General features: G+C 41.3%; 41 non-coding genes across 41 annotated transcripts; all 41 read left to right on the forward strand.

Moving 5' to 3' along the window:
- The first annotated feature begins 487 nt into the window (after positions 1 to 487).
- LOC141301785 (5S ribosomal RNA) lies at positions 488 to 606 on the forward strand. Its single transcript, XR_012342234.1, has one exon. It is a non-coding gene; the product is annotated as a 5S ribosomal RNA (ribosomal RNA).
- Positions 607 to 1,359: 753 nt separating this feature from the next.
- On the forward strand, positions 1,360 to 1,478 carry LOC141301792 (5S ribosomal RNA). Its single transcript, XR_012342235.1, has one exon. It is a non-coding gene; the product is annotated as a 5S ribosomal RNA (ribosomal RNA).
- Positions 1,479 to 2,231: 753 nt separating this feature from the next.
- LOC141318065 (5S ribosomal RNA) lies at positions 2,232 to 2,350 on the forward strand. The gene has a single exon (XR_012352404.1). It is a non-coding gene; the product is annotated as a 5S ribosomal RNA (ribosomal RNA).
- A 753-nt stretch (positions 2,351 to 3,103) lies between these two features.
- Positions 3,104 to 3,222, forward strand: LOC141301804 (5S ribosomal RNA). The gene has a single exon (XR_012342238.1). It is a non-coding gene; the product is annotated as a 5S ribosomal RNA (ribosomal RNA).
- Positions 3,223 to 3,306: 84 nt separating this feature from the next.
- On the forward strand, positions 3,307 to 3,425 carry LOC141314164 (5S ribosomal RNA). The gene has a single exon (XR_012350101.1). It is a non-coding gene; the product is annotated as a 5S ribosomal RNA (ribosomal RNA).
- Positions 3,426 to 3,509: 84 nt separating this feature from the next.
- On the forward strand, positions 3,510 to 3,628 carry LOC141317515 (5S ribosomal RNA). The gene has a single exon (XR_012351890.1). It is a non-coding gene; the product is annotated as a 5S ribosomal RNA (ribosomal RNA).
- A 753-nt stretch (positions 3,629 to 4,381) lies between these two features.
- Positions 4,382 to 4,500, forward strand: LOC141318475 (5S ribosomal RNA). The gene has a single exon (XR_012352790.1). It is a non-coding gene; the product is annotated as a 5S ribosomal RNA (ribosomal RNA).
- A 753-nt stretch (positions 4,501 to 5,253) lies between these two features.
- Positions 5,254 to 5,372, forward strand: LOC141301810 (5S ribosomal RNA). Its single transcript, XR_012342239.1, has one exon. It is a non-coding gene; the product is annotated as a 5S ribosomal RNA (ribosomal RNA).
- An 84-nt stretch (positions 5,373 to 5,456) lies between these two features.
- Positions 5,457 to 5,575, forward strand: LOC141301817 (5S ribosomal RNA). The gene has a single exon (XR_012342240.1). It is a non-coding gene; the product is annotated as a 5S ribosomal RNA (ribosomal RNA).
- Positions 5,576 to 6,328: 753 nt separating this feature from the next.
- Positions 6,329 to 6,447, forward strand: LOC141301824 (5S ribosomal RNA). The gene has a single exon (XR_012342241.1). It is a non-coding gene; the product is annotated as a 5S ribosomal RNA (ribosomal RNA).
- Positions 6,448 to 6,531: 84 nt separating this feature from the next.
- LOC141301829 (5S ribosomal RNA) lies at positions 6,532 to 6,650 on the forward strand. Its single transcript, XR_012342243.1, has one exon. It is a non-coding gene; the product is annotated as a 5S ribosomal RNA (ribosomal RNA).
- A 753-nt stretch (positions 6,651 to 7,403) lies between these two features.
- LOC141301844 (5S ribosomal RNA) lies at positions 7,404 to 7,522 on the forward strand. The gene has a single exon (XR_012342245.1). It is a non-coding gene; the product is annotated as a 5S ribosomal RNA (ribosomal RNA).
- Positions 7,523 to 8,275: 753 nt separating this feature from the next.
- Positions 8,276 to 8,394, forward strand: LOC141301851 (5S ribosomal RNA). Its single transcript, XR_012342246.1, has one exon. It is a non-coding gene; the product is annotated as a 5S ribosomal RNA (ribosomal RNA).
- An 84-nt stretch (positions 8,395 to 8,478) lies between these two features.
- Positions 8,479 to 8,597, forward strand: LOC141301856 (5S ribosomal RNA). Its single transcript, XR_012342248.1, has one exon. It is a non-coding gene; the product is annotated as a 5S ribosomal RNA (ribosomal RNA).
- Positions 8,598 to 8,681: 84 nt separating this feature from the next.
- LOC141301862 (5S ribosomal RNA) lies at positions 8,682 to 8,800 on the forward strand. Its single transcript, XR_012342249.1, has one exon. It is a non-coding gene; the product is annotated as a 5S ribosomal RNA (ribosomal RNA).
- A 753-nt stretch (positions 8,801 to 9,553) lies between these two features.
- LOC141301872 (5S ribosomal RNA) lies at positions 9,554 to 9,672 on the forward strand. Its single transcript, XR_012342250.1, has one exon. It is a non-coding gene; the product is annotated as a 5S ribosomal RNA (ribosomal RNA).
- A 753-nt stretch (positions 9,673 to 10,425) lies between these two features.
- On the forward strand, positions 10,426 to 10,544 carry LOC141301879 (5S ribosomal RNA). Its single transcript, XR_012342251.1, has one exon. It is a non-coding gene; the product is annotated as a 5S ribosomal RNA (ribosomal RNA).
- Positions 10,545 to 10,628: 84 nt separating this feature from the next.
- LOC141301887 (5S ribosomal RNA) lies at positions 10,629 to 10,747 on the forward strand. Its single transcript, XR_012342254.1, has one exon. It is a non-coding gene; the product is annotated as a 5S ribosomal RNA (ribosomal RNA).
- Positions 10,748 to 10,831: 84 nt separating this feature from the next.
- Positions 10,832 to 10,950, forward strand: LOC141301894 (5S ribosomal RNA). The gene has a single exon (XR_012342255.1). It is a non-coding gene; the product is annotated as a 5S ribosomal RNA (ribosomal RNA).
- A 753-nt stretch (positions 10,951 to 11,703) lies between these two features.
- Positions 11,704 to 11,822, forward strand: LOC141301901 (5S ribosomal RNA). Its single transcript, XR_012342256.1, has one exon. It is a non-coding gene; the product is annotated as a 5S ribosomal RNA (ribosomal RNA).
- A 753-nt stretch (positions 11,823 to 12,575) lies between these two features.
- Positions 12,576 to 12,694, forward strand: LOC141301907 (5S ribosomal RNA). Its single transcript, XR_012342257.1, has one exon. It is a non-coding gene; the product is annotated as a 5S ribosomal RNA (ribosomal RNA).
- Positions 12,695 to 13,447: 753 nt separating this feature from the next.
- On the forward strand, positions 13,448 to 13,566 carry LOC141301918 (5S ribosomal RNA). Its single transcript, XR_012342259.1, has one exon. It is a non-coding gene; the product is annotated as a 5S ribosomal RNA (ribosomal RNA).
- Positions 13,567 to 14,319: 753 nt separating this feature from the next.
- Positions 14,320 to 14,438, forward strand: LOC141301925 (5S ribosomal RNA). The gene has a single exon (XR_012342261.1). It is a non-coding gene; the product is annotated as a 5S ribosomal RNA (ribosomal RNA).
- Positions 14,439 to 15,191: 753 nt separating this feature from the next.
- LOC141301933 (5S ribosomal RNA) lies at positions 15,192 to 15,310 on the forward strand. The gene has a single exon (XR_012342262.1). It is a non-coding gene; the product is annotated as a 5S ribosomal RNA (ribosomal RNA).
- An 84-nt stretch (positions 15,311 to 15,394) lies between these two features.
- LOC141301938 (5S ribosomal RNA) lies at positions 15,395 to 15,513 on the forward strand. Its single transcript, XR_012342263.1, has one exon. It is a non-coding gene; the product is annotated as a 5S ribosomal RNA (ribosomal RNA).
- A 753-nt stretch (positions 15,514 to 16,266) lies between these two features.
- LOC141301945 (5S ribosomal RNA) lies at positions 16,267 to 16,385 on the forward strand. Its single transcript, XR_012342264.1, has one exon. It is a non-coding gene; the product is annotated as a 5S ribosomal RNA (ribosomal RNA).
- A 753-nt stretch (positions 16,386 to 17,138) lies between these two features.
- LOC141301952 (5S ribosomal RNA) lies at positions 17,139 to 17,257 on the forward strand. Its single transcript, XR_012342265.1, has one exon. It is a non-coding gene; the product is annotated as a 5S ribosomal RNA (ribosomal RNA).
- An 84-nt stretch (positions 17,258 to 17,341) lies between these two features.
- On the forward strand, positions 17,342 to 17,460 carry LOC141301959 (5S ribosomal RNA). The gene has a single exon (XR_012342266.1). It is a non-coding gene; the product is annotated as a 5S ribosomal RNA (ribosomal RNA).
- A 753-nt stretch (positions 17,461 to 18,213) lies between these two features.
- LOC141301966 (5S ribosomal RNA) lies at positions 18,214 to 18,332 on the forward strand. Its single transcript, XR_012342267.1, has one exon. It is a non-coding gene; the product is annotated as a 5S ribosomal RNA (ribosomal RNA).
- Positions 18,333 to 19,085: 753 nt separating this feature from the next.
- On the forward strand, positions 19,086 to 19,204 carry LOC141317512 (5S ribosomal RNA). The gene has a single exon (XR_012351887.1). It is a non-coding gene; the product is annotated as a 5S ribosomal RNA (ribosomal RNA).
- Positions 19,205 to 19,957: 753 nt separating this feature from the next.
- LOC141301973 (5S ribosomal RNA) lies at positions 19,958 to 20,076 on the forward strand. Its single transcript, XR_012342268.1, has one exon. It is a non-coding gene; the product is annotated as a 5S ribosomal RNA (ribosomal RNA).
- An 84-nt stretch (positions 20,077 to 20,160) lies between these two features.
- On the forward strand, positions 20,161 to 20,279 carry LOC141301980 (5S ribosomal RNA). The gene has a single exon (XR_012342270.1). It is a non-coding gene; the product is annotated as a 5S ribosomal RNA (ribosomal RNA).
- Positions 20,280 to 21,032: 753 nt separating this feature from the next.
- Positions 21,033 to 21,151, forward strand: LOC141301995 (5S ribosomal RNA). Its single transcript, XR_012342275.1, has one exon. It is a non-coding gene; the product is annotated as a 5S ribosomal RNA (ribosomal RNA).
- Positions 21,152 to 21,235: 84 nt separating this feature from the next.
- LOC141302001 (5S ribosomal RNA) lies at positions 21,236 to 21,354 on the forward strand. Its single transcript, XR_012342276.1, has one exon. It is a non-coding gene; the product is annotated as a 5S ribosomal RNA (ribosomal RNA).
- An 84-nt stretch (positions 21,355 to 21,438) lies between these two features.
- Positions 21,439 to 21,557, forward strand: LOC141302008 (5S ribosomal RNA). Its single transcript, XR_012342278.1, has one exon. It is a non-coding gene; the product is annotated as a 5S ribosomal RNA (ribosomal RNA).
- Positions 21,558 to 22,310: 753 nt separating this feature from the next.
- Positions 22,311 to 22,429, forward strand: LOC141302016 (5S ribosomal RNA). Its single transcript, XR_012342280.1, has one exon. It is a non-coding gene; the product is annotated as a 5S ribosomal RNA (ribosomal RNA).
- Positions 22,430 to 23,182: 753 nt separating this feature from the next.
- LOC141302024 (5S ribosomal RNA) lies at positions 23,183 to 23,301 on the forward strand. Its single transcript, XR_012342281.1, has one exon. It is a non-coding gene; the product is annotated as a 5S ribosomal RNA (ribosomal RNA).
- Positions 23,302 to 24,054: 753 nt separating this feature from the next.
- On the forward strand, positions 24,055 to 24,173 carry LOC141318066 (5S ribosomal RNA). Its single transcript, XR_012352405.1, has one exon. It is a non-coding gene; the product is annotated as a 5S ribosomal RNA (ribosomal RNA).
- Positions 24,174 to 24,926: 753 nt separating this feature from the next.
- Positions 24,927 to 25,045, forward strand: LOC141302031 (5S ribosomal RNA). Its single transcript, XR_012342282.1, has one exon. It is a non-coding gene; the product is annotated as a 5S ribosomal RNA (ribosomal RNA).
- An 84-nt stretch (positions 25,046 to 25,129) lies between these two features.
- Positions 25,130 to 25,248, forward strand: LOC141295960 (5S ribosomal RNA). Its single transcript, XR_012341169.1, has one exon. It is a non-coding gene; the product is annotated as a 5S ribosomal RNA (ribosomal RNA).
- A 753-nt stretch (positions 25,249 to 26,001) lies between these two features.
- LOC141302035 (5S ribosomal RNA) lies at positions 26,002 to 26,120 on the forward strand. Its single transcript, XR_012342283.1, has one exon. It is a non-coding gene; the product is annotated as a 5S ribosomal RNA (ribosomal RNA).
- The last annotated feature ends 277 nt before the right edge of the window (positions 26,121 to 26,397 follow it).

Raw genomic sequence — 26,397 nt, forward strand, 5'->3', positions numbered from 1 at the left:
ACTGTTGGATTGAGGAGTTGCTAATTTTAGAGCTCACCTTTCCATTCACCACCTGCAAACTTTGGATTACACTTTCTGTGGATTGTATATACACCGGTGGACACTCACATTGGACTTATCAACACACTGGGATTCTTGGACTGTTTTTAGGGTATGGACAAATGAACTGTATTCTTTTAACAGCGTTTACCTCGTTTTATCGTGTTGTTTTAAAGTCTTTTATGTGAACCTTGTAAATAAACCAAATCTATTTAAACCAATCTTCTTTTATGTCTCATTCTTTTAACCACTAGTCATCTCTCACAGTTAAATCTGACCCCATTTTAGTCTTGTAACTCGGCTGATAAGGCCGATTGTTACACTTGGATGGGAGACCGCCTGGGATTACCAGGTGCTGTAAGCTTTTGCCTTTTCTTCACTATTTATATAATATGCTGGCTTTTACGGAGGCTGATCTTTAAATAGCCCACTTTTTGGAGCAGCCCTCGCTTACGGCCATACCGCGCTGAGAGCGCCCGATCTCGTCTGATCTCGGAAGCTAAGCAGCGTCGGGCCTGCTTAGTACTTGGATGGGAGACCGCCTGGGAATACCAGGTGCTGTAAGCTTTTGCCTTTTCTTCACTATTTATATAATATGCTGGCTTTTAGAAAGACGTGTTTTACCGCTCTATTTATTACAATCATTTAAATGTATTATAGAGTTTTAAGTGTTTTACATGTTTTTTAGGCCATTTTATTACTCTTAACATTTTAAGTGAGTGTGCGTCTTTAAAAAATGGATGGTTGGCCTGCCATGTGACTAGACACATGACAGGAAGCAGGAAGTACAACTGTATAAGAGAGCAGCATGACAAACAAAGGACAGTCACCAAACTGTTGGATTGAGGAGTTGCTAATTTTAGAGCTCACCTTTCCATTCACCACCTGCAAACTTTGGATTACACTTTCTGTGGATTGTATATACACCGGTGGACACTCACATTGGACTTATCAACACACTGGGATTCTTGGACTGTTTTTAGGGTATGGACAAATGAACTGTATTCTTTTAACAGCGTTTACCTCGTTTTATCGTGTTGTTTTAAAGTCTTTTATGTGAACCTTGTAAATAAACCAAATCTATTTAAACCAATCTTCTTTTATGTCTCATTCTTTTAACCACTAGTCATCTCTCACAGTTAAATCTGACCCCATTTTAGTCTTGTAACTCGGCTGATAAGGCCGATTGTTACACTTGGATGGGAGACCGCCTGGGATTACCAGGTGCTGTAAGCTTTTGCCTTTTCTTCACTATTTATATAATATGCTGGCTTTTACGGAGGCTGATCTTTAAATAGCCCACTTTTTGGAGCAGCCCTCGCTTACGGCCATACCGCGCTGAGAGCGCCCGATCTCGTCTGATCTCGGAAGCTAAGCAGCGTCGGGCCTGCTTAGTACTTGGATGGGAGACCGCCTGGGAATACCAGGTGCTGTAAGCTTTTGCCTTTTCTTCACTATTTATATAATATGCTGGCTTTTAGAAAGACGTGTTTTACCGCTCTATTTATTACAATCATTTAAATGTATTATAGAGTTTTAAGTGTTTTACATGTTTTTTAGGCCATTTTATTACTCTTAACATTTTAAGTGAGTGTGTGTCTTTAAAAAATGGATGGTTGGCCTGCCATGTGACTAGACACATGACAGGAAGCAGGAAGTACAACTGTATAAGAGAGCAGCATGACAAACAAAGGACAGTCACCAAACTGTTGGATTGAGGAGTTGCTAATTTTAGAGCTCACCTTTCCATTCACCACCTGCAAACTTTGGATTACACTTTCTGTGGATTGTATATACACCGGTGGACACTCACATTGGACTTATCAACACACTGGGATTCTTGGACTGTTTTTAGGGTATGGACAAATGAACTGTATTCTTTTAACAGCGTTTACCTCGTTTTATCGTGTTGTTTTAAAGTCTTTTATGTGAACCTTGTAAATAAACCAAATCTATTTAAACCAATCTTCTTTTATGTCTCATTCTTTTAACCACTAGTCATCTCTCACAGTTAAATCTGATCCCATTTTAGTCTTGTAACTCGGCTGATAAGGCCGATTGTTACACTTGGATGGGAGACCGCCTGGGAATACCAGGTGCTGTAAGCTTTTGCCTTTTCTTCACTATTTATATAATATGCTGGCTTTTACGGAGGCTGATCTTTAAATAGCCCACTTTTTGGAGCAGCCCTCGCTTACGGTCATTCCGCGCTGAGAGCGCCCGATCTCGTCTGATCTCGGAAGCTAAGCAGCGTCGGGCCTGCTTAGTACTTGGATGGGAGACCGCCTGGGAATACCAGGTGCTGTAAGCTTTTGCCTTTTCTTCACTATTTATATAATATGCTGGCTTTTAGAAAGACGTGTTTTACCGCTCTATTTATTACAATCATTTAAATGTATTATAGAGTTTTAAGTGTTTTACATGTTTTTTAGGCCATTTTATTACTCTTAACATTTTAAGTGAGTGTGTGTCTTTAAAAAATGGATGGTTGGCCTGCCATGTGACTAGACACATGACAGGAAGCAGGAAGTACAACTGTATAAGAGAGCAGCATGACAAACAAAGGACAGTCACCAAACTGTTGGATTGAGGAGTTGCTAATTTTAGAGCTCACCTTTCCATTCACCACCTGCAAACTTTGGATTACACTTTCTGTGGATTGTATATACACCGGTGGACACTCACATTGGACTTATCAACACACTGGGATTCTTGGACTGTTTTTAGGGTATGGACAAATGAACTGTATTCTTTTAACAGCGTTTACCTCGTTTTATCGTGTTGTTTTAAAGTCTTTTATGTGAACCTTGTAAATAAACCAAATCTATTTAAACCAATCTTCTTTTATGTCTCATTCTTTTAACCACTAGTCATCTCTCACAGTTAAATCTGACCCCATTTTAGTCTTGTAACTCGGCTGATAAGGCCGATTGTTACACTTGGATGGGAGACCGCCTGGGATTACCAGGTGCTGTAAGCTTTTGCCTTTTCTTCACTATTTATATAATATGCTGGCTTTTACGGAGGCTGATCTTTAAATAGCCCACTTTTTGGAGCTGCCCTCGCTTACGGCCATACCGCGCTGAGAGCGCCCGATCTCGTCTGATCTCGGAAGCTAAGCAGCGTCGGGCCTGCTTAGTACTTGGATGGGAGACCGCCTGGGAATACCAGGTGCTGTAAGCTTTTGCCTTTTCTTCACTATTTATATAATATGCTGGCTTTTACGGAGGCTGATCTTTAAATAGCCCACTTTTTGGAGCAGTCCTCGCTTACGGCCATACCGCGCTGAGAGCGCCCGATCTCGTCTGATCTCGGAAGCTAAGCAGCGTCGGGCCTGCTTAGTACTTGGATGGGAGACCGCCTGGGAATACCCGGTGCTGTAAGCTTTTGCCTTTTCTTCACTATTTATATAATATGCTGGCTTTTACGGAGGCTGATCTTTAAATAGCCCACTTTTTGGAGCAGCCCTCGCTTACGGCCATACCGTGCTGAGAGCGCCCGATCTCGTCTGATCTCGGAAGCTAAGCAGCGTCGGGCCTGCTTAGTACTTGGATGGGAGACCGCCTGGGAATACCAGGTGCTGTAAGCTTTTGCCTTTTCTTCACTATTTATATAATATGCTGGCTTTTAGAAAGACGTGTTTTACCGCTCTATTTATTACAATCATTTAAATGTATTATAGAGTTTTAAGTGTTTTACATGTTTTTTAGGCCATTTTATTACTCTTAACATTTTAAGTGAGTGTGTGTCTTTAAAAAATGGATGGTTGGCCTGCCATGTGACTAGACACATGACAGGAAGCAGGAAGTACAACTGTATAAGAGAGCAGCATGACAAACAAAGGACAGTCACCAAACTGTTGGATTGAGGAGTTGCTAATTTTAGAGCTCACCTTTCCATTCACCACCTGCAAACTTTGGATTACACTTTCTGTGGATTGTATATACACCGGTGGACACTCACATTGGACTTATCAACACACTGGGATTCTTGGACTGTTTTTAGGGTATGGACAAATGAACTGTATTCTTTTAACAGCGTTTACCTCGTTTTATCGTGTTGTTTTAAAGTCTTTTATGTGAACCTTGTAAATAAACCAAATCTATTTAAACCAATCTTCTTTTATGTCTCATTCTTTTAACCACTAGTCATCTCTCACAGTTAAATCTGACCCCATTTTAGTCTTGTAACTCGGCTGATAAGGCCGATTGTTACACTTGGATGGGAGACCGCCTGGGATTACCAGGTGCTGTAAGCTTTTGCCTTTTCTTCACTATTTATATAATATGCTGGCTTTTACGGAGGCTGATCTTTAAATAGCCCACTTTTTGGAGCAGCCCTCGCTTACGGCCATACCGCGCTGAGAGCGCCCGATCTCGTCTGATCTCGGAAGCTAAGCAGCGTCGGGCCTGCTTAGTACTTGGATGGGAGACCGCCTGGGAATACCAAGTGCTGTAAGCTTTTGCCTTTTCTTCACTATTTATATAATATGCTGGCTTTTAGAAAGACGTGTTTTACCGCTCTATTTATTACAATCATTTAAATGTATTATAGAGTTTTAAGTGTTTTACATGTTTTTTAGGCCATTTTATTACTCTTAACATTTTAAGTGAGTGTGTGTCTTTAAAAAATGGATGGTTGGCCTGCCATGTGACTAGACACATGACAGGAAGCAGGAAGTACAACTGTATAAGAGAGCAGCATGACAAACAAAGGACAGTCACCAAACTGTTGGATTGAGGAGTTGCTAATTTTAGAGCTCACCTTTCCATTCACCACCTGCAAACTTTGGATTACACTTTCTGTGGATTGTATATACACCGGTGGACACTCACATTGGACTTATCAACACACTGGGATTCTTGGACTGTTTTTAGGGTATGGACAAATGAACTGTATTCTTTTAACAGCGTTTACCTCGTTTTATCGTGTTGTTTTAAAGTCTTTTATGTGAACCTTGTAAATAAACCAAATCTATTTAAACCAATCTTCTTTTATGTCTCATTCTTTTAACCACTAGTCATCTCTCACAGTTAAATCTGATCCCATTTTAGTCTTGTAACTCGACTGATAAGGCCGATTGTTACACTTGGATGGGAGACCGCCTGGGAATACCAGGTGCTGTAAGCTTTTGCCTTTTCTTCACTATTTATATAATATGCTGGCTTTTACGGAGGCTGATCTTTAAATAGCCCACTTTTTGGAGCAGCCCTCGCTTACGGCCATACCGCGCTGAGAGCGCCCGATCTCGTCTGATCTCGGAAGCTAAGCAGCGTCGGGCCTGCTTAGTACTTGGATGGGAGACCGCCTGGGAATACCAGGTGCTGTAAGCTTTTGCCTTTTCTTCACTATTTATATAATATGCTGGCTTTTACGGAGGCTGATCTTTAAATAGCCCACTTTTTGGAGCAGCCCTCGCTTACGGCCATACCGCGCTGAGAGCGCCCGATCTCGTCTGATCTCGGAAGCTAAGCAGCGTCGGGCCTGCTTAGTACTTGGATGGGAGACCGCCTGGGAATACCAGGTGCTGTAAGCTTTTGCCTTTTCTTCACTATTTATATAATATGCTGGCTTTTAGAAAGACGTGTTTTACCGCTCTATTTATTACAATCATTTAAATGTATTATAGAGTTTTAAGTGTTTTACATGTTTTTTAGGCCATTTTATTACTCTTAACATTTTAAGTGAGTGTGTGTCTTTAAAAAATGGATGGTTGGCCTGCCATGTGACTAGACACATGACAGGAAGCAGGAAGTACAACTGTATAAGAGAGCAGCATGACAAACAAAGGACAGTCACCAAACTGTTGGATTGAGGAGTTGCTAATTTTAGAGCTCACCTTTCCATTCACCACCTGCAAACTTTGGATTACACTTTCTGTGGATTGTATATACACCGGTGGACACTCACATTGGACTTATCAACACACTGGGATTCTTGGACTGTTTTTAGGGTATGGACAAATGAACTGTATTCTTTTAACAGCGTTTACCTCGTTTTATCGTGTTGTTTTAAAGTCTTTTATGTGAACCTTGTAAATAAACCAAATCTATTTAAACCAATCTTCTTTTATGTCTCATTCTTTTAACCACTAGTCATCTCTCACAGTTAAATCTGACCCCATTTTAGTCTTGTAACTCGGCTGATAAGGCCGATTGTTACACTTGGATGGGAGACCGCCTGGGATTACCAGGTGCTGTAAGCTTTTGCCTTTTCTTCACTATTTATATAATATGCTGGCTTTTACGGAGGCTGATCTTTAAATAGCCCACTTTTTGGAGCAGCCCTCGCTTACGGCCATACCGCGCTGAGAGCGCCCGATCTCGTCTGATCTCGGAAGCTAAGCAGCGTCGGGCCTGCTTAGTACTTGGATGGGAGACCGCCTGGGAATACCAGGTGCTGTAAGCTTTTGCCTTTTCTTCACTATTTATATAATATGCTGGCTTTTACGGAGGCTGATCTTTAAATAGCCCACTTTTTGGAGCAGCCCTCGCTTACGGCCATACCGCGCTGAGAGCGCCCGATCTCGTCTGATCTCGGAAGCTAAGCAGCGTCGGGCCTGCTTAGTACTTGGATGGGAGACCGCCTGGGAATACCAGGTGCTGTAAGCTTTTGCCTTTTCTTCACTATTTATATAATATGCTGGCTTTTAGAAAGACGTGTTTTACCGCTCTATTTATTACAATCATTTAAATGTATTATAGAGTTTTAAGTGTTTTACATGTTTTTTAGGCCATTTTATTACTCTTAACATTTTAAGTGAGTGTGTGTCTTTAAAAAATGGATGGTTGGCCTGCCATGTGACTAGACACATGACAGGAAGCAGGAAGTACAACTGTATAAGAGAGCAGCATGACAAACAAAGGACAGTCACCAAACTGTTGGATTGAGGAGTTGCTAATTTTAGAGCTCACCTTTCCATTCACCACCTGCAAACTTTGGATTACACTTTCTGTGGATTGTATATACACCGGTGGACACTCACATTGGACTTATCAACACACTGGGATTCTTGGACTGTTTTTAGGGTATGGACAAATGAACTGTATTCTTTTAACAGCGTTTACCTCGTTTTATCGTGTTGTTTTAAAGTCTTTTATGTGAACCTTGTAAATAAACCAAATCTATTTAAACCAATCTTCTTTTATGTCTCATTCTTTTAACCACTAGTCATCTCTCACAGTTAAATCTGACCCCATTTTAGTCTTGTAACTCGGCTGATAAGGCCGATTGTTACACTTGGATGGGAGACCGCCTGGGATTACCAGGTGCTGTAAGCTTTTGCCTTTTCTTCACTATTTATATAATATGCTGGCTTTTACGGAGGCTGATCTTTAAATAGCCCACTTTTTGGAGCAGCCCTCGCTTACGGCCATACCGCGCTGAGAGCGCCCGATCTCGTCTGATCTCGGAAGCTAAGCAGCGTCGGGCCTGCTTAGTACTTGGATGGGAGACCGCCTGGGAATACCAGGTGCTGTAAGCTTTTGCCTTTTCTTCACTATTTATATAATATGCTGGCTTTTAGAAAGACGTGTTTTACCGCTCTATTTATTACAATCATTTAAATGTATTATAGAGTTTTAAGTGTTTTACATGTTTTTTAGGCCATTTTATTACTCTTAACATTTTAAGTGAGTGTGCGTCTTTAAAAAATGGATGGTTGGCCTGCCATGTGACTAGACACATGACAGGAAGCAGGAAGTACAACTGTATAAGAGAGCAGCATGACAAACAAAGGACAGTCACCAAACTGTTGGATTGAGGAGTTGCTAATTTTAGAGCTCACCTTTCCATTCACCACCTGCAAACTTTGGATTACACTTTCTGTGGATTGTATATACACCGGTGGACACTCACATTGGACTTATCAACACACTGGGATTCTTGGACTGTTTTTAGGGTATGGACAAATGAACTGTATTCTTTTAACAGCGTTTACCTCGTTTTATCGTGTTGTTTTAAAGTCTTTTATGTGAACCTTGTAAATAAACCAAATCTATTTAAACCAATCTTCTTTTATGTCTCATTCTTTTAACCACTAGTCATCTCTCACAGTTAAATCTGACCCCATTTTAGTCTTGTAACTCGGCTGATAAGGCCGATTGTTACACTTGGATGGGAGACCGCCTGGGATTACCAGGTGCTGTAAGCTTTTGCCTTTTCTTCACTATTTATATAATATGCTGGCTTTTACGGAGGCTGATCTTTAAATAGCCCACTTTTTGGAGCAGCCCTCGCTTACGGCCATACCGCGCTGAGAGCGCCCGATCTCGTCTGATCTCGGAAGCTAAGCAGCGTCGGGCCTGCTTAGTACTTGGATGGGAGACCGCCTGGGAATACCAGGTGCTGTAAGCTTTTGCCTTTTCTTCACTATTTATATAATATGCTGGCTTTTACGGAGGCTGATCTTTAAATAGCCCACTTTTTGGAGCAGCCCTCGCTTACGGCCATACCGCGCTGAGAGCGCCCGATCTCGTCTGATCTCGGAAGCTAAGCAGCGTCGGGCCTGCTTAGTACTTGGATGGGAGACCGCCTGGGAATACCAGGTGCTGTAAGCTTTTGCCTTTTCTTCACTATTTATATAATATGCTGGCTTTTACGGAGGCTGATCTTTAAATAGCCCATTTTTTGGAGCAGCCCTCGCTTACGGCCATACCGCGCTGAGAGCGCCCGATCTCGTCTGATCTCGGAAGCTAAGCAGCGTCGGGCCTGCTTAGTACTTGGATGGGAGACCGCCTGGGAATACCAGGTGCTGTAAGCTTTTGCCTTTTCTTCACTATTTATATAATATGCTGGCTTTTAGAAAGACGTGTTTTACCGCTCTATTTATTACAATCATTTAAATGTATTATAGAGTTTTAAGTGTTTTACATGTTTTTTAGGCCATTTTATTACTCTTAACATTTTAAGTGAGTGTGTGTCTTTAAAAAATGGATGGTTGGCCTGCCATGTGACTAGACACATGACAGGAAGCAGGAAGTACAACTGTATAAGAGAGCAGCATGACAAACAAAGGACAGTCACCAAACTGTTGGATTGAGGAGTTGCTAATTTTAGAGCTCACCTTTCCATTCACCACCTGCAAACTTTGGATTACACTTTCTGTGGATTGTATATACACCGGTGGACACTCACATTGGACTTATCAACACACTGGGATTCTTGGACTGTTTTTAGGGTATGGACAAATGAACTGTATTCTTTTAACAGCGTTTACCTCGTTTTATCGTGTTGTTTTAAAGTCTTTTATGTGAACCTTGTAAATAAACCAAATCTATTTAAACCAATCTTCTTTTATGTCTCATTCTTTTAACCACTAGTCATCTCTCACAGTTAAATCTGACCCCATTTTAGTCTTGTAACTCGGCTGATAAGGCCGATTGTTACACTTGGATGGGAGACCGCCTGGGATTACCAGGTGCTGTAAGCTTTTGCCTTTTCTTCACTATTTATATAATATGCTGGCTTTTACGGAGGCTGATCTTTAAATAGCCCACTTTTTGGAGCAGCCCTCGCTTACGGCCATACCGCGCTGAGAGCGCCCGATCTCGTCTGATCTCGGAAGCTAAGCAGCGTCGGGCCTGCTTAGTACTTGGATGGGAGACCGCCTGGGAATACCAGGTGCTGTAAGCTTTTGCCTTTTCTTCACTATTTATATAATATGCTGGCTTTTAGAAAGACGTGTTTTACCGCTCTATTTATTACAATCATTTAAATGTATTATAGAGTTTTAAGTGTTTTACATGTTTTTTAGGCCATTTTATTACTCTTAACATTTTAAGTGAGTGTGCGTCTTTAAAAAATGGATGGTTGGCCTGCCATGTGACTAGACACATGACAGGAAGCAGGAAGTACAACTGTATAAGAGAGCAGCATGACAAACAAAGGACAGTCACCAAACTGTTGGATTGAGGAGTTGCTAATTTTAGAGCTCACCTTTCCATTCACCACCTGCAAACTTTGGATTACACTTTCTGTGGATTGTATATACACCGGTGGACACTCACATTGGACTTATCAACACACTGGGATTCTTGGACTGTTTTTAGGGTATGGACAAATGAACTGTATTCTTTTAACAGCGTTTACCTCGTTTTATCGTGTTGTTTTAAAGTCTTTTATGTGAACCTTGTAAATAAACCAAATCTATTTAAACCAATCTTCTTTTATGTCTCATTCTTTTAACCACTAGTCATCTCTCACAGTTAAATCTGACCCCATTTTAGTCTTGTAACTCGGCTGATAAGGCCGATTGTTACACTTGGATGGGAGACCGCCTGGGATTACCAGGTGCTGTAAGCTTTTGCCTTTTCTTCACTATTTATATAATATGCTGGCTTTTACGGAGGCTGATCTTTAAATAGCCCACTTTTTGGAGCAGCCCTCGCTTACGGCCATACCGCGCTGAGAGCGCCCGATCTCGTCTGATCTCGGAAGCTAAGCAGCGTCGGGCCTGCTTAGTACTTGGATGGGAGACCGCCTGGGAATACCAGGTGCTGTAAGCTTTTGCCTTTTCTTCACTATTTATATAATATGCTGGCTTTTACGGAGGCTGATCTTTAAATAGCCCACTTTTTGGAGCAGCCCTCGCTTACGGCCATACCGCGCTGAGAGCGCCCGATCTCGTCTGATCTCGGAAGCTAAGCAGCGTCGGGCCTGCTTAGTACTTGGATGGGAGACCGCCTGGGAATACCAGGTGCTGTAAGCTTTTGCCTTTTCTTCACTATTTATATAATATGCTGGCTTTTACGGAGGCTGATCTTTAAATAGCCCATTTTTTGGAGCAGCCCTCGCTTACGGCCATACCGCGCTGAGAGCGCCCGATCTCGTCTGATCTCGGAAGCTAAGCAGCGTCGGGCCTGCTTAGTACTTGGATGGGAGACCGCCTGGGAATACCAGGTGCTGTAAGCTTTTGCCTTTTCTTCACTATTTATATAATATGCTGGCTTTTAGAAAGACGTGTTTTACCGCTCTATTTATTACAATCATTTAAATGTATTATAGAGTTTTAAGTGTTTTACATGTTTTTTAGGCCATTTTATTACTCTTAACATTTTAAGTGAGTGTGTGTCTTTAAAAAATGGATGGTTGGCCTGCCATGTGACTAGACACATGACAGGAAGCAGGAAGTACAACTGTATAAGAGAGCAGCATGACAAACAAAGGACAGTCACCAAACTGTTGGATTGAGGAGTTGCTAATTTTAGAGCTCACCTTTCCATTCACCACCTGCAAACTTTGGATTACACTTTCTGTGGATTGTATATACACCGGTGGACACTCACATTGGACTTATCAACACACTGGGATTCTTGGACTGTTTTTAGGGTATGGACAAATGAACTGTATTCTTTTAACAGCGTTTACCTCGTTTTATCGTGTTGTTTTAAAGTCTTTTATGTGAACCTTGTAAATAAACCAAATCTATTTAAACCAATCTTCTTTTATGTCTCATTCTTTTAACCACTAGTCATCTCTCACAGTTAAATCTGACCCCATTTTAGTCTTGTAACTCGGCTGATAAGGCCGATTGTTACACTTGGATGGGAGACCGCCTGGGATTACCAGGTGCTGTAAGCTTTTGCCTTTTCTTCACTATTTATATAATATGCTGGCTTTTACGGAGGCTGATCTTTAAATAGCCCACTTTTTGGAGCAGCCCTCGCTTACGGCCATACCGCGCTGAGAGCGCCCGATCTCGTCTGATCTCGGAAGCTAAGCAGCGTCGGGCCTGCTTAGTACTTGGATGGGAGACCGCCTGGGAATACCAGGTGCTGTAAGCTTTTGCCTTTTCTTCACTATTTATATAATATGCTGGCTTTTAGAAAGACGTGTTTTACCGCTCTATTTATTACAATCATTTAAATGTATTATAGAGTTTTAAGTGTTTTACATGTTTTTTAGGCCATTTTATTACTCTTAACATTTTAAGTGAGTGTGTGTCTTTAAAAAATGGATGGTTGGCCTGCCATGTGACTAGACACATGACAGGAAGCAGGAAGTACAACTGTATAAGAGAGCAGCATGACAAACAAAGGACAGTCACCAAACTGTTGGATTGAGGAGTTGCTAATTTTAGAGCTCACCTTTCCATTCACCACCTGCAAACTTTGGATTACACTTTCTGTGGATTGTATATACACCGGTGGACACTCACATTGGACTTATCAACACACTGGGATTCTTGGACTGTTTTTAGGGTATGGACAAATGAACTGTATTCTTTTAACAGCGTTTACCTCGTTTTATCGTGTTGTTTTAAAGTCTTTTATGTGAACCTTGTAAATAAACCAAATCTATTTAAACCAATCTTCTTTTATGTCTCATTCTTTTAACCACTAGTCATCTCTCACAGTTAAATCTGACCCCATTTTAGTCTTGTAACTCGGCTGATAAGGCCGATTGTTACACTTGGATGGGAGACCGCCTGGGATTACCAGGTGCTGTAAGCTTTTGCCTTTTCTTCACTATTTATATAATATGCTGGCTTTTACGGAGGCTGATCTTTAAATAGCCCACTTTTTGGAGCAGCCCTCGCTTACGGCCATACCGCGCTGAGAGCGCCCGATCTCGTCTGATCTCGGAAGCTAAGCAGCGTCGGGCCTGCTTAGTACTTGGATGGGAGACCGCCTGGGAATACCAGGTGCTGTAAGCTTTTGCCTTTTCTTCACTATTTATATAATATGCTGGCTTTTAGAAAGACGTGTTTTACCGCTCTATTTATTACAATCATTTAAATGTATTATAGAGTTTTAAGTGTTTTACATGTTTTTTAGGCCATTTTATTACTCTTAACATTTTAAGTGAGTGTGCGTCTTTAAAAAATGGATGGTTGGCCTGCCATGTGACTAGACACATGACAGGAAGCAGGAAGTACAACTGTATAAGAGAGCAGCATGACAAACAAAGGACAGTCACCAAACTGTTGGATTGAGGAGTTGCTAATTTTAGAGCTCACCTTTCCATTCACCACCTGCAAACTTTGGATTACACTTTCTGTGGATTGTATATACACCGGTGGACACTCACATTGGACTTATCAACACACTGGGATTCTTGGACTGTTTTTAGGGTATGGACAAATGAACTGTATTCTTTTAACAGCGTTTACCTCGTTTTATCGTGTTGTTTTAAAGTCTTTTATGTGAACCTTGTAAATAAACCAAATCTATTTAAACCAATCTTCTTTTATGTCTCATTCTTTTAACCACTAGTCATCTCTCACAGTTAAATCTGACCCCATTTTAGTCTTGTAACTCGGCTGATAAGGCCGATTGTTACACTTGGATGGGAGACCGCCTGGGATTACCAGGTGCTGTAAGCTTTTGCCTTTTCTTCACTATTTATATAATATGCTGGCTTTTACGGAGGCTGATCTTTAAATAGCCCACTTTTTGGAGCAGCCCTCGCTTACGGCCATACCGCGCTGAGAGCGCCCGATCTCGTCTGATCTCGGAAGCTAAGCAGCGTCGGGCCTGCTTAGTACTTGGATGGGAGACCGCCTGGGAATACCAGGTGCTGTAAGCTTTTGCCTTTTCTTCACTATTTATATAATATGCTGGCTTTTAGAAAGACGTGTTTTACCGCTCTATTTATTACAATCATTTAAATGTATTATAGAGTTTTAAGTGTTTTACATGTTTTTTAGGCCATTTTATTACTCTTAACATTTTAAGTGAGTGTGTGTCTTTAAAAAATGGATGGTTGGCCTGCCATGTGACTAGACACATGACAGGAAGCAGGAAGTACAACTGTATAAGAGAGCAGCATGACAAACAAAGGACAGTCACCAAACTGTTGGATTGAGGAGTTGCTAATTTTAGAGCTCACCTTTCCATTCACCACCTGCAAACTTTGGATTACACTTTCTGTGGATTGTATATACACCGGTGGACACTCACATTGGACTTATCAACACACTGGGATTCTTGGACTGTTTTTAGGGTATGGACAAATGAACTGTATTCTTTTAACAGCGTTTACCTCGTTTTATCGTGTTGTTTTAAAGTCTTTTATGTGAACCTTGTAAATAAACCAAATCTATTTAAACCAATCTTCTTTTATGTCTCATTCTTTTAACCACTAGTCATCTCTCACAGTTAAATCTGATCCCATTTTAGTCTTGTAACTCGGCTGATAAGGCCGATTGTTACACTTGGATGGGAGACCGCCTGGGAATACCAGGTGCTGTAAGCTTTTGCCTTTTCTTCACTATTTATATAATATGCTGGCTTTTACGGAGGCTGATCTTTAAATAGCCCACTTTTTGGAGCAGCCCTCGCTTACGGCCATACCGCGCTGAGAGCGCCCGATCTCGTCTGATCTCGGAAGCTAAGCAGCGTCGGGCCTGCTTAGTACTTGGATGGGAGACCGCCTGGGAATACCAGGTGCTGTAAGCTTTTGCCTTTTCTTCACTATTTATATAATATGCTGGCTTTTAGAAAGACGTGTTTTACCGCTCTATTTATTACAATCATTTAAATGTATTATAGAGTTTTAAGTGTTTTACATGTTTTTTAGGCCATTTTATTACTCTTAACATTTTAAGTGAGTGTGTGTCTTTAAAAAATGGATGGTTGGCCTGCCATGTGACTAGACACATGACAGGAAGCAGGAAGTACAACTGTATAAGAGAGCAGCATGACAAACAAAGGACAGTCACCAAACTGTTGGATTGAGGAGTTGCTAATTTTAGAGCTCACCTTTCCATTCACCACCTGCAAACTTTGGATTACACTTTCTGTGGATTGTATATACACCGGTGGACACTCACATTGGACTTATCAACACACTGGGATTCTTGGACTGTTTTTAGGGTATGGACAAATGAACTGTATTCTTTTAACAGCGTTTACCTCGTTTTATCGTGTTGTTTTAAAGTCTTTTATGTGAACCTTGTAAATAAACCAAATCTATTTAAACCAATCTTCTTTTATGTCTCATTCTTTTAACCACTAGTCATCTCTCACAGTTAAATCTGATCCCATTTTAGTCTTGTAACTCGGCTGATAAGGCCGATTGTTACACTTGGATGGGAGACCGCCTGGGAATACCAGGTGCTGTAAGCTTTTGCCTTTTCTTCACTATTTATATAATATGCTGGCTTTTACGGAGGCTGATCTTTAAATAGCCCACTTTTTGGAGCAGCCCTCGCTTACGGCCATACCGCGCTGAGAGCGCCCGATCTCGTCTGATCTCGGAAGCTAAGCAGCGTCGGGCCTGCTTAGTACTTGGATGGGAGACCGCCTGGGAATACCAGGTGCTGTAAGCTTTTGCCTTTTCTTCACTATTTATATAATATGCTGGCTTTTACGGAGGCTGATCTTTAAATAGCCCACTTTTTGGAGCAGCCCTCGCTTACGGCCATACCGCGCTGAGAGCGCCCGATCTCGTCTGATCTCGGAAGCTAAGCAGCGTCGGGCCTGCTTAGTACTTGGATGGGAGACCGCCTGGGAATACCAGGTGCTGTAAGCTTTTGCCTTTTCTTCACTATTTATATAATATGCTGGCTTTTAGAAAGACGTGTTTTACCGCTCTATTTATTACAATCATTTAAATGTATTATAGAGTTTTAAGTGTTTTACATGTTTTTTAGGCCATTTTATTACTCTTAACATTTTAAGTGAGTGTGCGTCTTTAAAAAATGGATGGTTGGCCTGCCATGTGACTAGACACATGACAGGAAGCAGGAAGTACAACTGTATAAGAGAGCAGCATGACAAACAAAGGACAGTCACCAAACTGTTGGATTGAGGAGTTGCTAATTTTAGAGCTCACCTTTCCATTCACCACCTGCAAACTTTGGATTACACTTTCTGTGGATTGTATATACACCGGTGGACACTCACATTGGACTTATCAACACACTGGGATTCTTGGACTGTTTTTAGGGTATGGACAAATGAACTGTATTCTTTTAACAGCGTTTACCTCGTTTTATCGTGTTGTTTTAAAGTCTTTTATGTGAACCTTGTAAATAAACCAAATCTATTTAAACCAATCTTCTTTTATGTCTCATTCTTTTAACCACTAGTCATCTCTCACAGTTAAATCTGACCCCATTTTAGTCTTGTAACTCGGCTGATAAGGCCGATTGTTACACTTGGATGGGAGACCGCCTGGGATTACCAGGTGCTGTAAGCTTTTGCCTTTTCTTCACTATTTATATAATATGCTGGCTTTTACGGAGGCTGATCTTTAAATAGCCCACTTTTTGGAGCAGCCCTCGCTTACGGCCATACCGCGCTGAGAGCGCCCGATCTCGTCTGATCTCGGAAGCTAAGCAGCGTCGGGCCTGCTTAGTACTTGGATGGGAGACCGCCTGGGAATACCAGGTGCTGTAAGCTTTTGCCTTTTCTTCACTATTTATATAATATGCTGGCTTTTAGAAAGACGTGTTTTACCGCTCTATTTATTACAATCATTTAAATGTATTATAGAGTTTTAAGTGTTTTACATGTTTTTTAGGCCATTTTATTACTCTTAACATTTTAAGTGAGTGTGTGTCTTTAAAAAATGGATGGTTGGCCTGCCATGTGACTAGACACATGACAGGAAGCAGGAAGTACAACTGTATAAGAGAGCAGCATGACAAACAAAGGACAGTCACCAAACTGTTGGATTGAGGAGTTGCTAATTTTAGAGCTCACCTTTCCATTCACCACCTGCAAACTTTGGATTACACTTTCTGTGGATTGTATATACACCGGTGGACACTCACATTGGACTTATCAACACACTGGGATTCTTGGACTGTTTTTAGGGTATGGACAAATGAACTGTATTCTTTTAACAGCGTTTACCTCGTTTTATCGTGTTGTTTTAAAGTCTTTTATGTGAACCTTGTAAATAAACCAAATCTATTTAAACCAATCTTCTTTTATGTCTCATTCTTTTAACCACTAGTCATCTCTCACAGTTAAATCTGATCCCATTTTAGTCTTGTAACTCGGCTGATAAGGCCGATTGTTACACTTGGATGGGAGACCGCCTGGGAATACCAGGTGCTGTAAGCTTTTGCCTTTTCTTCACTATTTATATAATATGCTGGCTTTTACGGAGGCTGATCTTTAAATAGCCCACTTTTTGGAGCAGCCCTCGCTTACGGCCATACCGCGCTGAGAGCGCCCGATCTCGTCTGATCTCGGAAGCTAAGCAGCGTCGGGCCTGCTTAGTACTTGGATGGGAGACCGCCTGGGAATACCAGGTGCTGTAAGCTTTTGCCTTTTCTTCACTATTTATATAATATGCTGGCTTTTACGGAGGCTGATCTTTAAATAGCCCACTTTTTGGAGCAGCCCTCGCTTACGGCCATACCGCGCTGAGAGCGCCCGATCTCGTCTGATCTCGGAAGCTAAGCAGCGTCGGGCCTGCTTAGTACTTGGATGGGAGACCGCCTGGGAATACCAGGTGCTGTAAGCTTTTGCCTTTTCTTCACTATTTATATAATATGCTGGCTTTTAGAAAGACGTGTTTTACCGCTCTATTTATTACAATCATTTAAATGTATTATAGAGTTTTAAGTGTTTTACATGTTTTTTAGGCCATTTTATTACTCTTAACATTTTAAGTGAGTGTGCGTCTTTAAAAAATGGATGGTTGGCCTGCCATGTGACTAGACACATGACAGGAAGCAGGAAGTACAACTGTATAAGAGAGCAGCATGACAAACAAAGGACAGTCACCAAACTGTTGGATTGAGGAGTTGCTAATTTTAGAGCTCACCTTTCCATTCACCACCTGCAAACTTTGGATTACACTTTCTGTGGATTGTATATACACCGGTGGACACTCACATTGGACTTATCAACACACTGGGATTCTTGGACTGTTTTTAGGGTATGGACAAATGAACTGTATTCTTTTAACAGCGTTTACCTCGTTTTATCGTGTTGTTTTAAAGTCTTTTATGTGAACCTTGTAAATAAACCAAATCTATTTAAACCAATCTTCTTTTATGTCTCATTCTTTTAACCACTAGTCATCTCTCACAGTTAAATCTGACCCCATTTTAGTCTTGTAACTCGGCTGATAAGGCCGATTGTTACACTTGGATGGGAGACCGCCTGGGATTACCAGGTGCTGTAAGCTTTTGCCTTTTCTTCACTATTTATATAATATGCTGGCTTTTACGGAGGCTGATCTTTAAATAGCCCACTTTTTGGAGCAGCCCTCGCTTACGGCCATACCGCGCTGAGAGCGCCCGATCTCGTCTGATCTCGGAAGCTAAGCAGCGTCGGGCCTGCTTAGTACTTGGATGGGAGACCGCCTGGGAATACCAGGTGCTGTAAGCTTTTGCCTTTTCTTCACTATTTATATAATATGCTGGCTTTTAGAAAGACGTGTTTTACCGCTCTATTTATTACAATCATTTAAATGTATTATAGAGTTTTAAGTGTTTTACATGTTTTTTAGGCCATTTTATTACTCTTAACATTTTAAGTGAGTGTGTGTCTTTAAAAAATGGATGGTTGGCCTGCCATGTGACTAGACACATGACAGGAAGCAGGAAGTACAACTGTATAAGAGAGCAGCATGACAAACAAAGGACAGTCACCAAACTGTTGGATTGAGGAGTTGCTAATTTTAGAGCTCACCTTTCCATTCACCACCTGCAAACTTTGGATTACACTTTCTGTGGATTGTATATACACCGGTGGACACTCACATTGGACTTATCAACACACTGGGATTCTTGGACTGTTTTTAGGGTATGGACAAATGAACTGTATTCTTTTAACAGCGTTTACCTCGTTTTATCGTGTTGTTTTAAAGTCTTTTATGTGAACCTTGTAAATAAACCAAATCTATTTAAACCAATCTTCTTTTATGTCTCATTCTTTTAACCACTAGTCATCTCTCACAGTTAAATCTGATCCCATTTTAGTCTTGTAACTCGGCTGATAAGGCCGATTGTTACACTTGGATGGGAGACCGCCTGGGAATACCAGGTGCTGTAAGCTTTTGCCTTTTCTTCACTATTTATATAATATGCTGGCTTTTACGGAGGCTGATCTTTAAATAGCCCACTTTTTGGAGCAGCCCTCGCTTACGGCCATACCGCGCTGAGAGCGCCCGATCTCGTCTGATCTCGGAAGCTAAGCAGCGTCGGGCTTGCTTAGTACTTGGATGGGAGACCGCCTGGGAATACCAGGTGCTGTAAGCTTTTGCCTTTTCTTCACTATTTATATAATATGCTGGCTTTTAGAAAGACGTGTTTTACCGCTCTATTTATTACAATCATTTAAATGTATTATAGAGTTTTAAGTGTTTTACATGTTTTTTAGGCCATTTTATTACTCTTAACATTTTAAGTGAGTGTGTGTCTTTAAAAAATGGATGGTTGGCCTGCCATGTGACTAGACACATGACAGGAAGCAGGAAGTACAACTGTATAAGAGAGCAGCATGACAAACAAAGGACAGTCACCAAACTGTTGGATTGAGGAGTTGCTAATTTTAGAGCTCACCTTTCCATTCACCACCTGCAAACTTTGGATTACACTTTCTGTGGATTGTATATACACCGGTGGACACTCACATTGGACTTATCAACACACTGGGATTCTTGGACTGTTTTTAGGGTATGGACAAATGAACTGTATTCTTTTAACAGCGTTTACCTCGTTTTATCGTGTTGTTTTAAAGTCTTTTATGTGAACCTTGTAAATAAACCAAATCTATTTAAACCAATCTTCTTTTATGTCTCATTCTTTTAACCACTAGTCATCTCTCACAGTTAAATCTGACCCCATTTTAGTCTTGTAACTCGGCTGATAAGGCCGATTGTTACACTTGGATGGGAGACCGCCTGGGATTACCAGGTGCTGTAAGCTTTTGCCTTTTCTTCACTATTTATATAATATGCTGGCTTTTACGGAGGCTGATCTTTAAATAGCCCACTTTTTGGAGCAGCCCTCGCTTACGGCCATACCGCGCTGAGAGCGCCCGATCTCGTCTGATCTCGGAAGCTAAGCAGCGTCGGGCCTGCTTAGTACTTGGATGGGAGACCGCCTGGGAATACCAGGTGCTGTAAGCTTCTGCCTTTTCTTCACTATTTATATAATATGCTGGCTTTTACGGAGGCTGATCTTTAAATAGCCCACTTTTTGGAGCAGCCCTCGCTTACGGCCATACCGCGCTGAGAGCGCCCGATCTCGTCTGATCTCGGAAGCTAAGCAGCGTCGGGCCTGCTTAGTACTTGGATGGGAGACCGCCTGGGAATACCAGGTGCTGTAAGCTTTTGCCTTTTCTTCACTATTTATATAATATGCTGGCTTTTAGAAAGACGTGTTTTACCGCTCTATTTATTACAATCATTTAAATGTATTATAGAGTTTTAAGTGTTTTACATGTTTTTTAGGCCATTTTATTACTCTTAACATTTTAAGTGAGTGTGTGTCTTTAAAAAATGGATGGTTGGCCTGCCATGTGACTAGACACATGACAGGAAGCAGGAAGTACAACTGTATAAGAGAGCAGCATGACAAACAAAGGACAGTCACCAAACTGTTGGATTGAGGAGTTGCTAATTTTAGAGCTCACCTTTCCATTCACCACCTGCAAACTTTGGATTACACTTTCTGTGGATTGTATATACACCGGTGGACACTCACATTGGACTTATCAACACACTGGGATTCTTGGACTGTTTTTAGGGTATGGACAAATGAACTGTATTCTTTTAACAGCGTTTACCTCGTTTTATCGTGTTGTTTTAAAGTCTTTTATGTGAACCTTGTAAATAAACCAAATCTATTTAAACCAATCTTCTTTTATGTCTCATTCTTTTAACCACTAGTTATCTCTCACAGTTAAATCTGACCCCATTTTAGTCTTGTAACTCGGCTGATAAGGCCGATTGTTACACTTGGATGGGAGACCGCCTGGGATTACCAGGTGCTGTAAACTTTTGCCTTTTCTTCACTATTTATATAATATGCTGGCTTTTACGGAGGCTGATCTTTAAATAGCCCACTTTTTGGAGCAGCCCTCGCTTACGGCCATACCGCGCTGAGAGCGCCCGATCTCGTCTGATCTCGGAAGCTAAGCAGCGTCGGGCCTGCTTAGTACTTGGATGGGAGACCGCCTGGGAATACCAGGTGCTGTAAGCTTTTGCCTTTTCTTCACTATTTATATAATATGCTGGCTTTTACGGAGGCTGATCTTTAAATAGCCCACTTTTTGGAGCAGCCCTCGCTTACGGCCATACCGCGCTGAGAGCGCCCGATCTCGTCTGATCTCGGAAGCTAAGCAGCGTCGGGCCTGCTTAGTACTTGGATGGGAGACCGCCTGGGAATACCAGGTGCTGTAAGCTTTTGCCTTTTCTTCACTATTTATATAATATGCTGGCTTTTACGGAGGCTGATCTTTAAATAGCCCACTTTTTGGAGCAGCCCTCGCTTACGGCCATACCGCGCTGAGAGCGCCCGATCTCGTCTGATCTCGGAAGCTAAGCAGCGTCGGGCCTGCTTAGTACTTGGATGGGAGACCGCCTGGGAATACCAGGTGCTGTAAGCTTTTGCCTTTTCTTCACTATTTATATAATATGCTGGCTTTTAGAAAGACGTGTTTTACCGCTCTATTTATTACAATCATTTAAATGTATTATAGAGTTTTAAGTGTTTTACATGTTTTTTAGGCCATTTTATTACTCTTAACATTTTAAGTGAGTGTGTGTCTTTAAAAAATGGATGGTTGGCCTGCCATGTGACTAGACACATGACAGGAAGCAGGAAGTACAACTGTATAAGAGAGCAGCATGACAAACAAAGGACAGTCACCAAACTGTTGGATTGAGGAGTTGCTAATTTTAGAGCTCACCTTTCCATTCACCACCTGCAAACTTTGGATTACACTTTCTGTGGATTGTATATACACCGGTGGACACTCACATTGGACTTATCAACACACTGGGATTCTTGGACTGTTTTTAGGGTATGGACAAATGAACTGTATTCTTTTAACAGCGTTTACCTCGTTTTATCGTGTTGTTTTAAAGTCTTTTATGTGAACCTTGTAAATAAACCAAATCTATTTAAACCAATCTTCTTTTATGTCTCATTCTTTTAACCACTAGTCATCTCTCACAGTTAAATCTGACCCCATTTTAGTCTTGTAACTCGGCTGATAAGGCCGATTGTTACACTTGGATGGGAGACCGCCTGGGATTACCAGGTGCTGTAAACTTTTGCCTTTTCTTCACTATTTATATAATATGCTGGCTTTTACGGAGGCTGATCTTTAAATAGCCCACTTTTTGGAGCAGCCCTCGCTTACGGCCATACCGCGCTGAGAGCGCCCGATCTCGTCTGATCTCGGAAGCTAAGCAGCGTCGGGCCTGCTTAGTACTTGGATGGGAGACCGCCTGGGAATACCAGGTGCTGTAAGCTTTTGCCTTTTCTTCACTATTTATATAATATGCTGGCTTTTAGAAAGACGTGTTTTACCGCTCTATTTATTACAATCATTTAAATGTATTATAGAGTTTTAAGTGTTTTACATGTTTTTTAGGCCATTTTATTACTCTTAACATTTTAAGTGAGTGTGCGTCTTTAAAAAATGGATGGTTGGCCTGCCATGTGACTAGACACATGACAGGAAGCAGGAAGTACAACTGTATAAGAGAGCAGCATGACAAACAAAGGACAGTCACCAAACTGTTGGATTGAGGAGTTGCTAATTTTAGAGCTCACCTTTCCATTCACCACCTGCAAACTTTGGATTACACTTTCTGTGGATTGTATATACACCGGTGGACACTCACATTGGACTTATCAACACACTGGGATTCTTGGACTGTTTTTAGGGTATGGACAAATGAACTGTATTCTTTTAACAGCGTTTACCTCGTTTTATCGTGTTGTTTTAAAGTCTTTTATGTGAACCTTGTAAATAAACCAAATCTATTTAAACCAATCTTCTTTTATGTCTCATTCTTTTAACCACTAGTCATCTCTCACAGTTAAATCTGACCCCATTTTAGTCTTGTAACTCGGCTGATAAGGCCGATTGTTACACTTGGATGGGAGACCGCCTGGGATTACCAGGTGCTGTAAGCTTTTGCCTTTTCTTCACTATTTATATAATATGCTGGCTTTTACGGAGGCTGATCTTTAAATAGCCCACTTTTTGGAGCAGCCCTCGCTTACGGCCATACCGCGCTGAGAGCGCCCGATCTCGTCTGATCTCGGAAGCTAAGCAGCGTCGGGCCTGCTTAGTACTTGGATGGGAGACCGCCTGGGAATACCAGGTGCTGTAAGCTTTTGCCTTTTCTTCACTATTTATATAATATGCTGGCTTTTAGAAAGACGTGTTTTACCGCTCTATTTATTACAATCATTTAAATGTATTATAGAGTTTTAAGTGTTTTACATGTTTTTTAGGCCATTTTATTACTCTTAACATTTTAAGTGAGTGTGTGTCTTTAAAAAATGGATGGTTGGCCTGCCATGTGACTAGACACATGACAGGAAGCAGGAAGTACAACTGTATAAGAGAGCAGCATGACAAACAAAGGACAGTCACCAAACTGTTGGATTGAGGAGTTGCTAATTTTAGAGCTCACCTTTCCATTCACCACCTGCAAACTTTGGATTACACTTTCTGTGGATTGTATATACACCGGTGGACACTCACATTGGACTTATCAACACACTGGGATTCTTGGACTGTTTTTAGGGTATGGACAAATGAACTGTATTCTTTTAACAGCGTTTACCTCGTTTTATCGTGTTGTTTTAAAGTCTTTTATGTGAACCTTGTAAATAAACCAAATCTATTTAAACCAATCTTCTTTTATGTCTCATTCTTTTAACCACTAGTCATCTCTCACAGTTAAATCTGATCCCATTTTAGTCTTGTAACTCGGCTGATAAGGCCGATTGTTACACTTGGATGGGAGACCGCCTGGGAATACCAGGTGCTGTAAGCTTTTGCCTTTTCTTCACTATTTATATAATATGCTGGCTTTTACGGAGGCTGATCTTTAAATAGCCCACTTTTTGGAGCAGCCCTCGCTTACGGTCATTCCGCGCTGAGAGCGCCCGATCTCGTCTGATCTCGGAAGCTAAGCAGCGTCGGGCCTGCTTAGTACTTGGATGGGAGACCGCCTGGGAATACCAGGTGCTGTAAGCTTTTGCCTTTTCTTCACTATTTATATAATATGCTGGCTTTTAGAAAGACGTGTTTTACCGCTCTATTTATTACAATCATTTAAATGTATTATAGAGTTTTAAGTGTTTTACATGTTTTTTAGGCCATTTTATTACTCTTAACATTTTAAGTGAGTGTGTGTCTTTAAAAAATGGATGGTTGGCCTGCCATGTGACTAGACACATGACAGGAAGCAGGAAGTACAACTGTATAAGAGAGCAGCATGACAAACAAAGGACAGTCACCAAACTGTTGGATTGAGGAGTTGCTAATTTTAGAGCTCACCTTTCCATTCACCACCTGCAAACTTTGGATTACACTTTCTGTGGATTGTATATACACCGGTGGACACTCACATTGGACTTATCAACACACTGGGATTCTTGGACTGTTTTTAGGGTATGGACAAATGAACTGTATTCTTTTAACAGCGTTTACCTCGTTTTATCGTGTTGTTTTAAAGTCTTTTATGTGAACCTTGTAAATAAACCAAATCTATTTAAACCAATCTTCTTTTATGTCTCATTCTTTTAACCACTAGTCATCTCTCACAGTTAAATCTGACCCCATTTTAGTCTTGTAACTCGGCTGATAAGGCCGATTGTTACACTTGGATGGGAGACCGCCTGGGATTACCAGGTGCTGTAAGCTTTTGCCTTTTCTTCACTATTTATATAATATGCTGGCTTTTACGGAGGCTGATCTTTAAATAGCCCACTTTTTGGAGCAGCCCTCGCTTACGGCCATACCGCGCTGAGAGCGCCCGATCTCGTCTGATCTCGGAAGCTAAGCAGCGTCGGGCCTGCTTAGTACTTGGATGGGAGACCGCCTGGGAATACCAGGTGCTGTAAGCTTTTGCCTTTTCTTCACTATTTATATAATATGCTGGCTTTTACGGAGGCTGATCTTTAAATAGCCCACTTTTTGGAGCAGCCCTCGCTTACGGCCATACCGCGCTGAGAGCGCCCGATCTCGTCTGATCTCGGAAGTTAAGCAGCGTCGGGCCTGCTTAGTACTTGGATGGGAGACCGCCTGGGAATACCAGGTGCTGTAAGCTTTTGCCTTTTCTTCACTATTTATATAATATGCTGGCTTTTAGAAAGACGTGTTTTACCGCTCTATTTATTACAATCATTTAAATGTATTATAGAGTTTTAAGTGTTTTACATGTTTTTTAGGCCATTTTATTACTCTTAACATTTTAAGTGAGTGTGTGTCTTTAAAAAATGGATGGTTGTCCTGCCATGTGACTAGACACATGACAGGAAGCAGGAAGTACAACTGTATAAGAGAGCAGCATGACAAACAAAGGACAGTCACCAAACTGTTGGATTGAGGAGTTGCTAATTTTAGAGCTCACCTTTCCATTCACCACCTGCAAACTTTGGATTACACTTTCTGTGGATTGTATATACACCGGTGGACACTCACATTGGACTTATCAACACACTGGGATTCTTGGACTGTTTTTAGGGTATGGACAAATGAACTGTATTCTTTTAACAGCGTTTACCTCGTTTTATCGTGTTGTTTTAAAGTCTTTTATGTGAACCTTGTAAATAAACCAAATCTATTTAAACCAATCTTCTTTTATGTCTCATTCTTTTAACCACTAGTCATCTCTCACAGTTAAATCTGACCCCATTTTAGTCTTGTAACTCGGCTGATAAGGCCGATTGTTACACTTGGATGGGAGACCGCCTGGGATTACCAGGTGCTGTAAACTTTTGCCTTTTCTTCACTATTTATATAATATGCTGGCTTTTACGGAGGCTGATCTTTAAATAGCCCACTTTTTGGAGCAGCCCTCGCTTACGGCCATACCGCGCTGAGAGCGCCCGATCTCGTCTGATCTCGGAAGCTAAGCAGCGTCGGGCCTGCTTAGTACTTGGATGGGAGACCGCCTGGGAATACCAGGTGCTGTAAGCTTTTGCCTTTTCTTCACTATTTATATAATATGCTGGCTTTTAGAAAGACGTGTTTTACCGCTCTATTTATTACAATCATTTAAATGTATTATAGAGTTTTAAGTGTTTTACATGTTTTTTAGGCCATTTTATTACTCTTAACATTTTAAGTGAGTGTGCGTCTTTAAAAAATGGATGGTTGGCCTGCCATGTGACTAGACACATGACAGGAAGCAGGAAGTACAACTGTATAAGAGAGCAGCATGACAAACAAAGGACAGTCACCAAACTGTTGGATT

Source organism: Garra rufa, chromosome 1, assembly GCF_049309525.1.
Source record: "Garra rufa chromosome 1, GarRuf1.0, whole genome shotgun sequence".
In the NCBI taxonomy this organism is placed as follows: Eukaryota; Metazoa; Chordata; class Actinopteri; order Cypriniformes; family Cyprinidae; genus Garra; species Garra rufa.